The sequence below is a fragment of the Condylostylus longicornis genome, unplaced genomic scaffold (genome assembly GCF_029603195.1).
Source record: "Condylostylus longicornis isolate FDR11 unplaced genomic scaffold, ASM2960319v2 ptg000001l, whole genome shotgun sequence".
Lineage (NCBI taxonomy): Eukaryota > Metazoa > Arthropoda > Insecta > Diptera > Dolichopodidae > Condylostylus > Condylostylus longicornis.
This window is the reverse complement of record NW_026577970.1, coordinates 3,362,147-3,378,528: the sequence shown is the minus strand read 5'-3', so window position 1 is coordinate 3,378,528 and position 16,382 is coordinate 3,362,147. Positions and strand designations below refer to the sequence as shown.

Genomic DNA, 16,382 nt, shown 5'->3' with positions numbered 1-16,382 from the left:
TGAAGCCAAAAAAAATTCTATATCCCTTTATTACCCTCTTATCCTTATTAAATAGTTTAAATATCTTTTTCACTTATTTTTTATACACTTAAAATTTTTTTTTACGTAAAAATGTATAAAAAATGTAAACATAAAACAAACACCATAATTCCTTTTTTTATTGATCAATTTGAGGGGTCATCATTATTATTAGCATAGTGTTAAAGAAAATTTGTACTATTATAAAAAAAATCATCACACCCTAAAATAATTTTGTTTCCGTCCCTGGCATTTATGGAATGGATAAAAAAAGAGAATAAAATAGCATCAAAAAAAAATGTTTGCTTGCATGTTTGTACCGACAAGACGACAAAGAAGTCCAATCCAAAAACAAAAAAAACATAAAATTAATTTCCCTTAATGCCTCCTTGTTTTCTATTTGAAAGGTACTCGTATTTTTTATTATTTCAATAATGAGATCTAACCTTAATACGAAAAGTAGAAAATTAGTTTAAAGCACAAAGTAAAGAAAAAAGGATAACAATAATTATTTAAATAGGATTTTTGTTTTCATACCTTTCTTCTGCCATACGATTGCTGTGATTGTTTTTTTTTTTCACTCATAGTATCAACTGTAACATGTAAGGTTGGAATATTTTTAAATTTATAACAATAAAACGGAACAGTTAAATTTATATCCTTTTTTTTTATTTTTTTAAATTAGAATTTTACAAATGAACACTAATTTACTTAAATTGTATAAAATAATAACGGTTAATTTAAGATTTCAAATATATTGCAATGTTATTGTAAGTCAAATGATCTTTTACCCTTCTTTTGTAACAAACAAGAACGTTATTGCAAGAAAGAGTATGTATAATTGTGCGTCTAGTGTATTTTACTAATTTATTTACTATTTTACCAAAATCAATAGTAAAGCGTTTCTAATAATTATATAAGAAAAAGAGATTTAGAAAAAAAATCCAAGTTGGAATTTGATGGCGACAGTAAATTTTTTAACAATATCAAAACAGTTTATTTGATTAAAGAGATTGAGACCACTTAATATAGATAAAGAGTTGAAGACCACTTAATGTACTTTTAAATAGATTGAGATTATAAACTAGAAAAATTATTTTTTGAAATTAATATTTAAATTGTTGCAATTTTATATTAAAAATAATTTATTCTACTTTTAAAATATCCAAATTTGCATCTGCATATGAAGCACAGTTTCAATTTCCAAATTAGCATATGAAGCACTGCTATATAACTTATTTTCCATATTAACAAGTATGCCATAAACAGATAATTTTAGTTGAGTAATTTCAATTTCAAAAAACAAAACATGCAGAGATTCGAGTTTTGTGAAAATATCGGAAAATTGCATGAAAATTTTATAGTTTCTCAGATGAGATTTTCTATATCTTCTTTGAGATTGTTTTTTCGGAATTTTCCCACAACTTTGCTATTTTTTATATTTAAGCTTTTTGCTTGTTTGTTAATTCTATCAATTTCCTTAAAAGCAAGCTATCCAAGAGCCTTTGATCATCAATAAATGATTTGGCATTCATTAACTAATATAATTTTATTTCACTAATTTTTTTTTGCAGAAAATTAAAGCTCGACAATATAGAAGCTTCGAAAATATAGTTAAATTAAGATAATTAAATGGGTTTTTGAATCAAAAGCAAAATATATTTAAAAAAAAATCATGTACATGCCTGGGCGTCTTTAGCTTTTGCCAATTAAAATTTATTTATTATAGCAATTTACTTAAAGTAAAATTTAAGTTTTTAATTTTGAAAATATATGGAAAAAATTTTGAAAATGTTTTCCTATTATAATTAATAAATCATTTATAGATAAAAACAATTTAATTTAAAAATCACGTATTTTTCGAGAAATCGTACAAGAAAATTGACTTACAAAAGTAATTTCTAATTTAAAAAAAAAAGCATTTGCCCTTTGCGTATAATTTCTAAAATACTAGAAAACTTTAACTATTAAATTTACAAAGTTAAAAAACTGTACAAATCTTATACTCGTAATTTCATATTTAAATTATTATAGGTTAGATAAATATTTATTTTCTTTCAAAAATAATAATTAACATTATCTGTAAAGTAACATTGTATATAACAAAAATAATAAACCCAATTAGAAAAAAAAAGTAAAGATTAAACTTTTTGCCTTTTTGAAAAATTGTGTACACACTATATATTACCGAACTGGTTCCACAATCCCTGTATATTAATTTATAGTTAAAATCTTTGTAATTATATTATACAACAAATATTATATACATAACACATATATACATAGAAATATATCGATATAACAATAATAATATTTATTTTCTTTAGGAAAAACATTTAATATACAACAGAGTCTAATAATATTGTAATAATTTTTAAATATAAAATAGTACAATTAAATAAAAATATAACAAAAATTTGTACTTCTTTTTAAAAAAATATTTGGAGAAAATTTTAAAAAGAATATGCTTAATAATTTCACTATATCTAACTATCTTATATTTTTAAAAATTTGTGCTAAATTTGTATAGTTTTTTATTAACACATAATTGAATCTTTTGGGGTATGTACTGCTTTCAACAATACTGTATCGATAATACTGGTTTTCGACCGTTCATTTGTGTCAATTTACATATCAAAGGTAGTTTGGAAATTCTTGCAATGCATTTTGCTTTATTTTGAAAATTGTCTTTTACAAGATAACACGGAAATGGTACTTAAATGTGAATAATTAAACAAAAATTTATTAAAACAGAACTGCTTTCTACCTCCGAGCTATCATCTTTAAATCATTCAAATATGCCAATTTTTGGTTACCAAACTCCTAAATGAATGCAACTTATTTTAATAGAATATAATTTTCATTATTCAAAACAAAACCTTCTAGACTTATGCTTTTAAAACAAAATGTGCTCGTTCGACTATAGCATACTTAATTTACTATGGAAATTATTTAAGGAAAATGAAAAATTCGAATAAGGAAATAAAAAAATATTTAAAATTCAAAAAAAATATTTATATTGCCATATCCTACATTTACATATTTTCATGTATAATACCTACATTTACATAAGTTTGTAGAAGAACTTAAAATCATATACATAATATCGTACAGAAAAGAAAATTTACTAAAGAATCTTAAATAAAAAATAATAGTATACAAGGATATTATACTGATAGGCCTATTGATAGTCCATACTATGTATTACAATATTGTATATGAATACAAAATAACATACCGTATATAATATGGCATAAATATACGATAGTACATTCTAGGGAACTAATAGCCAAAAAAAAAACGACTCTAAAATATAAGCAACTTTTTTTTGGTTAAAACATTTTTAATGTATAGACAATAGAAATTCAATATTTATAAGTAATAAAATAAGAAGCAGACGATGATAATAATAAAAAAAAATATATATTTTTTTTTTTTGAAAATTATTTTATATCAAACTTTAAACAATAATAATGGATAATAATATTAGACAAAATATAAGCATAAGAAAAAAATAAAAAGGAAAATAAGGATATTTTGGGATATTCATTCATTTTTCCTCTTTTATGGTAGATAAGAAAACTTTCTGGTATACAAAATATTTATATAGAGAAAGAGAGAGAAAAAAAACTTAAAATAGATACTACTTGTATATAGAGAAATTTCTCGTATTATTTATATGTATTGAATAGGATATTTCATAAATTTATTAATAAATATTTAAGTTTGTGTTATGTACATAACTTATATGTAGACATACAATATAATAATGCACATACATTATACATATAATATGTTTGTATACCAATTTGAACATTAGTAGATAAAATATTACAAAAATAACGTCTGCTCTTTGCAATATTTCTGCTTATAGTTATAAAAATATCGTGAATATATATAGCTACAATAATATTTAAAGGATGAAAATAATATAAGAAAGTAAAGGAAGAAAATTTGGTAAACTTGCGCAAAAAACATAGAAAATTCAATATTGTCTTCTCATTTTTGTTTTTTTTTTTTGTTTTATTATTATTTCTTAAATTTTTTTAGGACGCAGCTTTAGATTTTGTTGGTAACACGCTGTATATATGTATATAGGAAGAATATACATATTATTATTATATAATAGAATTTTATTTTGTATAACAATAATGGTAACATGTTGAATTATTATATTTAGGTACATTTATATTTAAGTAAATATGCATACTTAAAAATAATAAATAAATATTTTTGTATATGGAAAATATACTTACATACTTATACAATTGTACTTAACAAAATATTTTTAAAAAAAATAATTGTTATTATTTAGAATAAGATAAGATAAAATTTATACATTTTCGAAGAAAAATGAAAAACTAAAAGAAAATAAACGCAACAAGGGAAATTTTTTTGATTTTCTTTATTACATAGAACTTTAATGCTTTTATATTAGGAAAATTTATTTATTTTTTGTACATAAATAATTTTTTATTTTTATTCTATATAATGTTCATACATATTTTGCTTATTTTTTATTGAGTTTTATTTTTGTTCTTTGAGTGAGTGGTATAAAGATATTAATACATAATGTACAAGTATATAGCAGTCGAATTTTTAGTGAATCTCTTAATTGGGACCTGGCCCTCATAGGGCTGATTTCTAAAAAATTAGAGATCTCATCGAAACCTTGCCAACCCCCGTATGACCCAATTTGCTGAATTTCAAATTTATTATAACAAGACTTAAAAAGGCTAGGGAAATAATTTTTTTGCTGTAATGTCCGAACCGACAGGTTTTTCAATTTTGTTTTTTTTTTTTGAAGACCACCATGGGAACTTTCTAAACAACTTCCCAAACGTGATGGGATTTGTAGTGTAGGAGTGCATAAAGGACACACGGATAAACACGCATTGATTCATTTTTTATATAGAAACTGTTTTGTATATTTTACAATATTAAAGTAAAAATTTAATTTTGTGGCGTTATGTGAAATATACCGTTATATAGATGTAAGAGCTGTTATTGTACACATTTAATTTCGGTTTTAGCAAAAATTTCTTAAGGAATTGTGATATTTGTAATAATTGCTTTATTTCTGGTTATTTTGTTCTAATTCTTCGAAAATATCTACATATTATGTGCATGGGGAAAGAAAATATATAATATACTTTATATGTAGGTTTCTGTATAATTTTACAGAATCATATAACAAATATTTTAGTTAAATTTTTAAAAATTTATGTAAAACACATAAAAATGCGATATACTAAATTTTATTTAAAAAATTTGAACATGAATTGTTAAAAGTAAATAAAAATTAAAGTAAATTTTTGTATAAATATTGAACAGGGCATACCTTTTATATTTTGTTATACGAAGTATTTGTTATACAAATATACTATAAAATATGTTTTAATCATAAATTTGAATGTTATACATAAATATTTTTCATTGTAAATTTTGTAACCATTTTTATTTTATCATTTTATTTCGTTTATTTAAGGTAAAGGTATGTATATTTTATCATTTTAAAGGCATTTAAGGTAAAGGTATGTATGTGTGTTGAAAAAAAATTTTTATATAAATCTACAAATAAACTTATTTTTTAAAAATTATTTTGGTTATTATTAGTTTTACTCTTTGTATTAAAAGTATAAAACTCGAATTTAATATGAATTATGATAAATGTATTGTTTACAGTTTATAGGTTACATTGAATTTACAAAGTTTAAAGTATATGTAATTTATCATCATTTATGTAAATGTTGAAATTTCATATGAAACTAAATTATAATAATAGTTTTGAACAAGTTTAAAATTACATTTGTATATATTAATAAAATATTTTCTGAGCTCATTGAAATTAAAAAAATTTTGGAAATATTTGTAAAAAAATTTTACAATTTGCGCTTAATTTTACGATTATGTTATATTTTTGTAAGATGTGCAATTCACATATTGTATCTGTTATATGCAAATTGTATTCGATTTGAATTATTATCTATTTTATTATACACTCACGTAGAAGTCAGTAATTTTTAAACGAATTTGAGGAGTGTGAGAAATTATTCGTTCTAAACTTGAAGAAAACTTTTATTTTGAATGAAATCAAAATGTTTAAAAAAATATGATATTACAATAACCCCATTTACAAAATGTTATAAATATACTTTTTGTTATAATTATATTCCTTGCACATGCACAGTTAACATGTTTTTGTTCGAACCTACATTGCTTTCATTAAATTTATATTGAATTTAATTTTAAGAAAACAAATCACTTTTCATTTTCATGTCATATTAAAATTTTATAATATTAACAAAACTATATTAAACAAAAAAAAAAGAGAAATAAAAAACAAAATATAAATAATGTCAAAAAGCAATTTGAAATTCAATTTGTTTAACACGTAAATATTTAATTAATTTTATATGTGTAGATATTCAAATATGTTATTATGTTTTGTTTTAATTGATTTTGCACAATTATACAATTTTAAAATTAAATAGAAAATATGCTTTATATAAAATTAAATAATAAAATGTCGACAATTATATTTAATGTTTAAATTATACATTAAATTAAAATAAAACTAGAAAAAATATAAATAGAATAACAAAAACAATTATGTGTATAACAATTTGAGGTTACATGCGCTTTTAAATAGCGCTAATGCTTGAAATGCAATGTTATACTTTTATACAATTAAAATATTATTTTGTTACATTGTTTATGTATATTTTTTTTTTCACTTGTAAGAATTTCATGTTTATGACTATTAGATAAATTCATATACATATACATACATATTTGTACATATTTATATAAATATAAAAATATACAATAAGGAAAATATACAATTACATTATAATTGCATTATTTGTATAACAGATGTTGACATAAGAATTATCATTATTATTTAATATGGTACAAATTATATTAGTGATACGGGTGCTATCATAATTTGCTGTTCGCACCTCGTCGCTGATAAGTTATTTTAACAAATTAGTCATAATATACTAAATATGTTGGTTTAATAGTCTATTATAACACTTTAATTGCATAAAAACCGAACTGAAAGAAATATGATTCTAAAACTATGCTTCTGTTTGACAACTTTACAAAATATGATTACTTTAGTTTAAACTTTCCCTGTTAAGTCTTAAAAAACACAATGATTACGGGTTATATTTGATGAGTAGTGGATCAATTTGTTCCATAGAAAACAAAAATTTCATAAGATTTTAATTAATTTAAAAGTCCATGAAAATTTCAGAAATATGTAGATCTGTCTGTAGACCTTAACTTAAACTTTATGTAACATCTTTTAACGTGAAATAATGATACTTCCGGCTCTTTAAAAATTTTCTCTAATTCTTATTAAAAAATAAAGGGATATAAAATAGTTTTAATAAAATATCTTTTGATTTTTGACCATCAGTGGAGGCTATGTTCTCTGTCTCAGCAACAAAATAAATATTTTAACTTGTAAATCTTAATTTTTTCACGTTCTAAATAAAATTTTAAAAAGTATATAATAAAGAAAATGAATAATTTCTTAATTTATTTCTTCGAGCAACAAAACAGAAAAACGAAAATAATTTTGTTGAGGGAACAAAAAATTTAGTTATTAGCATAAATGTGACTTAAACGCTTGCAAAATGCATCGTTTGTTCATAATCGTTTCTTCTGCTATCTGCTGTATTTTTTATATAACAAACATGAATTTGTATTTTCTATAAATGTATGTGTATATGCACGTGTAATAATATTTACCTCAATATTTAAATTACTTAAGAAATGAAGACATTACAAAATAAAAAAAAAATAATTGAAACCTGTAATAAATGAAAAATTCTTAGTTTTTGGTTATTATTAAAGATGTGGACGTAGTAACGTAGTAACTTCTTACTTATTAAAGTTATAAGAAATTTTTAGAAGTGTAATGAAAATTTAGTTAACTGAAAATTAAGTTAAAGAAGGAAATGTAAGCATTAAAATTATCTTGAAAATTAATTTTTTTTTAATTAAGTAATAAAATTTTATTGAGTAATTGCAATTGCTAAGAATACTTTACATAAATTATGCATCGTAAATGAAAATTATAATTAATTAAAGTATAGTGTGTCAAAACGATTAATAAAGAAATTAAAACAAAGGAATTAAAATGGCTTGAAATTTAATAGACAAAAAAAGTTAAACCTGTTGGATTGAAAATTTAGTGAAGTTTTGTGCAAAATTCCAGTGAATTCGTTGTAGAAGAAGTTTATTTGAGTTAAAATCCAACAAATACTGTTAAAAACACAGTACGCTCCCGTGACAGGTCAGTTTATTTCAGCTATTAAATTAAAAGAAAGTTTGTTTAGAGTTAATGCAACGGAGTATAAAATAAAGCCCCACTAAATGACAAACTTCTGCAATTGAATAAAATAAACTTTCGCCATTTTTATTCCACAGAAAATATGCAGATGGTGACTTCAATAATCTGCCATATGATATATAATTTTAAATACTTATGGTGACTAATATTTTAGTATTTGTCGATTCAGCAATTGGCAAGACTAGGGATTTACTAGGTCTTGGATTTTGCGAAGCAAATTTCATTTTTTTTTTATCTGTTTCCTATGTTCTTATTCTTATTTACTGAGTTTACATACTTAGGAAAATACTTTTCTATTATACAAACCATAACCAACATATTATAGAGTTTTTTAATGTTATTAAACAAATAACATAAGAGTGTCTGTTATAAGAGTTACCGCATTAAATTCTAGACAGAATATTTAGACAGACAAAATGTAAATTATATTTTAAAAGATTATTTATTTTTCGAGGAGCTTGAAAAAGAAACTAATAAATGGAAACAACAACAACAACAAAAAATTATTAAAATTAAAAGTCGCGCTTTTTCTTCCTTTTGCCCCGCTTCACTTTGCTTTTTGTTTCGTTCTTTCCTTGTTAATATTTAAAGTAAACGATTTTTTTGTCCATAGTTTTAATCATGTTGTTTTCATTTTAACCTTTAATTTTAGAACAACACACATTACAGACATATATATAACCTAAGGTATATACACAACAGCATTTATTATTTATCTATATATAAATTCGCAGGCATGTATAATAATTATATATGCACTTACATATATGCCAAGACTATGCGGCCAGCCTCCTCATAAAAATGATATCGTGTTTCTTATATCCTATTATTATTAATTTTTTTTGTTTTGGTTTTTTATACATTTTCATGCTAGTTTTGTACTTATCTACATACATTATTTTTTTTCCATATTAGCGCCAAAGTGCAAACATTTTTATGTGGAGTAATTTTTTAAATAGGTTTTTTTTTAATAGTCCGAAATTACCTCTTGTACCTAGACGGATGTACATACATATGTATGTATGTATTCACATTTATATTATACTGATTCATATTTACATATAGTGCACGATATATGCATTTTGTGTCCATACATTTAACTTTTCTATAAAAATTTTTATTTTATTAATTTTTTTTGCTGATTCTCTCCTATGATAACTATAATAATAGTTCTGATTATTATGACTTAATTATAATTCTGTTTTCTACATTATAAAAAAAAAGAATTTCTATTAGCGATCAAATAAAATTGGCGTGAAGTTCAAAAGAAAATTGAATTGTAGATAATTAAGTGTCTGAAAACGAATATAGAAAACCGGGCGCTTTAAGTCCAGCTAATAAAGTTATTAAGAGTATAAGAGAGGCAATAGTAATGTATGTAAAAATATATGTGAATCAAGCTTCATATGATAAACAATATTTATAGCCAGATTTACAAGGTAATTTATTATAAAATTCGTTATGAATATTGAATTTATAAAAGCATACACGCGAATTTTCGTACGAAATGCTTTAAAATTATTTTTTTTTAAATATTTTGTACATTATATGTATGCTATGTATGCAAAATACATATATGTAAATATATAAATTTACTCATTATTAACTCAAAATGAAAATATTGAATCTCTTTTCTATTTAAAAGGAAAACTAATGGCGGCACCTGCTCCATAATACCCTAATAGTTCCATGTGCATAATATGTTATATAAAAGTTTGGTTTATTCCATTTAAACCTAGTTTTGTATATATAACTTTCATGTCATGAATATGAGCAATGTCACAGGTCCTATACATGCAGTTTATGTAGCCATGATTTGATTAAATTTTATGCTTTTGCTACCCTTCTCATTACTTTCAGTGAAATTATTTGCGAAGAGTAGCACTACAAAAAAGTTTAGCTATATACAATAGCGTTTGTGGAAGATTTGACGCCGAATTGCAGGCCGAATAATTTTTAAGACATGATGTTTCTATCGCATCTAACATCCTGTTTTTATACCCGTACGAACGTAGTTCAAAGGGTTAAATTTGTCTTACCGTTTACAACGCTAAGATTAATGATTTGAGATATGGACTCAAGTGTATATTTTGGATCAGCGTCGAATTCTGAGTCAAATTGGCTTTGTCTATCCGTCCGTTCGTCCCAACGATAACTCAAAAACTAATTGAGATAAATTTACTAAATTTTCTCAAATAATTTATTATAGTAAGTGCCAGAACCCTATTTAAATTGGATATGATCGGGGTACTGGTTCGGCTAGCTGCCATACAACTTCAAAATTTTTTTAACGATATCTAAGAAAATATTAGTACTGAAATTTTGCATAAATTAATATGATAATACGATAACTTAAAGTCATAGTCTATCCCATAGTCAGCTATGGCATATTTATTAGCACATAGGATAACAAATTCGTACGGATATCACAGTAGACACGGTCAACTCTATTTTTTCTCGTTTTGACTATTATTAACTAGTAATTAAAATTTGAATAATGAGCTGAATTCGTCTTTAAACTATCATTGTGAAGAACAAATTATTTCAGACTATTATATTTTTGCCTTATAAATGGAGAGTATAAATTTATCTACATTTTCTTTTAGTTTTTTTTCATTGCTGCTTTAATCTAGTTTTAAAAGAGTAGTCTACCCTAGTACTAGTACAAATTAACATGCATTGTAGCATTTAATGCCTTTAATAGTTGACTGCAGTTCCAATAACGTGGATAAATATATTATGTTGTAATATATATTGCGTAATCGTACAGCAAGCTACAAAAAGTTCTCGTACCTTTACTGATTTTAGTTATTCTACCGGTTAATACGCTCCAAGACCAACAAAAGTAACATGTGATTTCAAAATAAATTTCAAGGTCATCTGTGATTGCTCTTATTAATAAATTCTTTCTGTACAGTCAGAAAATCATCCTGTCCTAATATTCACAGAAATATAAATATACATAATATGTATACGATGAAATTACGTACGCATGACTCTACAAATAAACAAATGTTTTCCTTATACGCAAATGAGAATTAATCTAGTTTTTGTTAAATTTTATTTTTTTTTTTCTACTTTTAAACACTGCATATTTTCTTAAGTGCTAGTATGTTCGGTTAATAATTGTTTTAAAGTAGTTAATCAAGACGCCTTTTCAATGCAAATGCAAATTTTAAATGCTTGCGAACTAAATATACAATTGAGAAGAATTGAATTAATATTAAACTTAAATGTAAAGAAAATTTATAATAATAAAAAAAAAACTAAAAGCAATTTCAAAAGCCTAAAAAGAAAAAATTGAATAGCTTGTCAAGAAACAACAACGTATGTAAAAGAAAAATTCATAGACGGCAACTAAACTCTTCTTTTAAGTAGCTTCCTTTTTCTATTATTAAATATTAATTTAAATTGTGCAATTCACTATTATTAAAATCTTTTTCTTATACAGTAATTAAATTAAGACATACGTAGTGCCTAAAAATAATATAAATAAAATTTTATTGTGTTCAGATTTAATTTCTGCATTTGAGATCTATAATTAGGTATAGAAAATTTAAAAATAAAAAAAAAATTAATTAATTCAATGTTCTCACTATATAGACGCTTCTTTATATGAGCAATTATTATCATGTAATAAAATTAATGATACGGTCTATTTCCTCAGTAAATTCAAATCTTCTCTTATTAATTCAATTTAACAATTATTTAAAACAAGAATAGATACAGTTGCCGTGTCAACTCTATGATACCCGTACGAATAAATGATTTTAAATGTCGGAGATAATTGACACACAGTTTCATACAACTTCTTGTTTTTTATAAGTCTATAGTGTTATTTTATACAAACTTAAAGAGTTTTGCTGAAAATAATGGTCACATCACCAAATTCTTTTTTTTTTTTTTTAATTTCAGCTTTGTAACTTTAATAGTTTCTCAGATATGATCAAACAATTTATGAAGTTATATGAAAGGTACCACAAGCAGTCGGGAAATTTCAACTGCTTTTATGAAATATCACAGCCCTAATATGATATTTGCTTGTAAAAATGTTGAAAACTGTGTTTATCTTGATTAATTTCAAAGATATGATATTTGTGGATAATTAGAATTTGGAGTTGTATGGCAGCTATCACAAGCGCTCATTAGATCTCAATGACTTTTAACGAATATCGCGGCTATTTCACTATATTTGGTTCTGAAAAATTTTATTCTTGTAGGTAATATCATACTGTAAATAACTTTCCAAGTTCAACGACTCTTATAAAACACAACAGCCTAAAAATATATTCGTTTGTGCGAAATTTCAAAACCATAAATTATTTAATTTTTTAGATAAGCCAAATGAATTTCAAATATATTTTGTAGCACCCGAACAGTAACTACTTTGATCAAATCGAATTTTGGGGAAATTTGGTGAGCTTAACTCGATTAGTTTTTGAGTTATCGGTGAAATGGACGAACAGGTGGACAGACATGGTTAAATCGATGCATAATTCGACGCTAATTAAAAACAATATATTTGAGTCTATATCCCACCAGACAACCGTATAAAAAATCTTAAACAGCTACATATTGTTTATGATTCCGGATACGGGACCATCCATTTACAAAGCTTCTACCCATTCCAAAATAGAAGGATAAAATTTTATGTATAAAATTTAAGTTAATTACACTTACTCATTCTTCCACAAAATTTTTAAGTATTTGCCCTTCAATTTAGGTTGTAGTTTATCAGTCGAACTTAGTAAATTTACAATTTGTTAACAACTTGCTAAAATTTGAACTTTCCATTAATGATTTTTTACCTTAATCTTTCACAGCCAAGTATCAGAATTTCAGTCATAATGGTTACGTATACAAGAATATATGTAAACTAAATTTATTTGAAAGAAGCAACCTTTATAAATCTGTAAAAAGTTTTATTTTTATTTTTTAAAAACTTCGTTAAACTCATTTAATTTTCATTTTCGACATGTAATATTTTTATAACTCTCTATATTAAATTTAAAATAATAATCAAAGTAAATCTAATTAATTTCAATTTCCGCTCATTTGACTTCCTGATTTTCTATAACTTATTATTTTAATTTAAATTTTAAAATTTTACACCCCTTCTATACACTTACGAGTTTACTAAATAATGTTCTTGTTTTGTCTTAGCATCTACTCTCTGTATTCTCATAATATGTTTATGAAATTTTCTAATTACATGTTTGTTGAGAAATATTGTGTTCCATTTGTTATCCTTTTTTATTGTAAAAAGTTTTGTTATTTACAACAAACACTTGTACATAAATTTTAAGGAGTAGCTATCCTTGTTGTTCTATTTCTTTTTTCAATGATAGTTATTTTAGTTTGCCAAATGAATCCTTCCACTTCATTTCATCAAAATCCCAAACAAGCAATAAATTATGTACTGCATGAAAAATATTTTCTTCGTGTTTTTTCCTTATTTTGGTCTTGTTTCTATTTTTTCATATAAAGAATCTTTTGTTATTTTTAGATTAACCCTTTAAGGAATATTTTGATATATTCACAATTTTATATAACTATCTTTTACACAAAATATATTATGTAAAATATACGAGTAAAAAAAAACATCTTATTTTGTAGTAAAGTTTTCATGTTTGTTAAAATAATTACTATTAGAAATTTATATCCAAGGACATTACTTACATATATATGCATACAGAAATTTATGTATGTACTTGTATAAAGCAATAAGTTGAAAATTATGATCGCTAGTACCATAAGTTGTTAAAATACTCCAACTCCCATATTAATTAAAAGAAAAAATCTTAAGGGGTCTACTTTATAAGGAATTTAGGAAAAATTTGTAGTGGTACAAGAGAGGAATAAGAATGTTTTGAATTAGGATTAAAAATGTTCAATTATTTTGTATGTAAATTAATACTCTAACGGCCAAAGAGGATGTTTTTATATTAATACCATAGAGTTGAAAGGATTCATTCTGCTATAGTTTCATAAAATTTGAATAAACATACATGATACAGGTTTTTGTTTTGAAAAATGTACTGCAAAAATAGTTGTTTTAATTAATTAAGACGTTTTTGTTTTTACTTTCTTTCAGCTACAAAATATTTACAGCGAGTAAATCAAAACGGACTTAGTTACCGTCGAATTCAATTTCATGTTATTTGCGTAACTATTTAAATTAAGACGAGTTAGTAAACGAAGACTACTTCGGAAAATTTCATGTATTACACAAAAAATGTAGCAAAATGAAACATCTTCAATCTGGGCTTTTAAATAACCGCTTGAACTCATTTACTTGTACAACACCACTGTGCTATGAGGAATCACTGCGAATATTTATAAAAACAATAAAAAGTAAAATTAATTGGGAATAACAGGGGAACTTATTTATTTTATCGTTCCTTCCCGCATTGGTCAAGTAAAAGGGTTTTGAATTGAATTCGTTATAATTTTTCCATGTGCCATGTTAACATACATAAAAATAATTTAAGGTTTTTTACAAAAAATAATTATTTTTATTCCAATTATGTACGGAATATATGAAAATTTACTGGAAATTTTTGAAATTTTAGCAAACATTTTTCTAAGAAAGCCGTTTAGTATAATCTTATTTAATCAAAATCAAAAAATTTCAGAAATTTTAAGTTGGCAACTAAAGTGGGTATGTAAATTAATTAATAACATTATACTCGTAGCCATCGCAATATGAACACGGGAAGTAAAAATTGTGTAAGTTAAAGAGTCGTGATAAGGCCCAATTCATCCTAATTCATCCCAATTTTATTATATCAGTAAATCATCTTGTAATACATATTAAATTTCAGTCGGAGTGTCTAATTATTTTTATCTAAAGTTTTTTACATCGAAAAATTAATAATCTAGCTAAACAAAAGTCATTACTTTAATCTGTATGCATTTCAGTTTAAATTTAGATTTTCGAAACTTTTGCTATATGAGAATATTATAGAAAAAGAAGAAAATATATTGTTGATTTTTAACCAAGAAATGTTTTATGAGGCATAACATTTATAGACATGTTTACAGTTCATATCAAAAAATATAATAGTAATAATAATAATAATAAGTATGTATATATATATATATATATATACAATAATAAAAAAGCAAGTCAATGCATATTTGTACATACGTTAATAAAAATCATGTAAGGATGTATAAAATTATATAAATAAATTCTAAATAAGCAGATACTAAGCAAGAGAATAAAAAAAAAACCCGAAAGAAAAAAGTGCTAAGAACATCAAGGATAAAAGAATCCCAAGGGTGTAATAAATAAAGAATTAAAAAAGCAGAATAAAAGAAAATTACAAGAAATAGGAAAAAACTGAAAAATATACCAACCAGAACACAGTCAATGTTCAAAACCGAAAGAATACCAAAATTGACAAGATTAACAACAACAACAACAACAACAACAACATAGTTACTGTGCTCATTACTTCATATACTTATATTCTTCTTGTTTTTTTTTCTCTTTTATTTTTTAAATATCCTTTTCTCTTTTTATATTTACAATAGTATTGTTTTTGTTTTTAAACACATAGTGTTTGTTGAATAACAATCAGTTTTTCTTGTTCGTTTTTTTTTTCAATGTTCATAAATGGTGATGATTATAATTTTGTTGTTATCCTTAAAATCTTTTTTAAAAGAGGATATTATTAAAATATATTACTAAATATTTGTGTATGTGTAATATATTACATATACATATAAATTATTGTAAGTATAATAGAATTGTCCTTTTTTTATTTCTACAAAAGAAAAACTTATTATAATTGACATGTCCTTTTTTGCCTTTTATACTTGATGTTTTCACAAAATAAAAAATAAAAGTAAAAATTAAATATTTAATGTGATTTATTGAATTAATTTTTGATATAAATTCGAAAAAAACATTGTCCTTAGGAATTAGCATTGTATTTTATACACTTAAAGATTATATAAGGGATTGGTGTGGTGGGTTTTTTAAATTCAATTT

The 16,382-nt window shown here is 23.8% G+C and overlaps 1 protein-coding gene across 1 annotated transcript in view; it reads right to left on the bottom strand.

Moving 5' to 3' along the window:
- LOC129618992 (homeobox protein unc-4-like) overlaps window positions 1-16,382 on the bottom strand; it is a 104,383-nt gene that overhangs the window by 29,486 nt on the left and 58,515 nt on the right. The gene's annotated exons all lie outside the window — the stretch shown is intronic.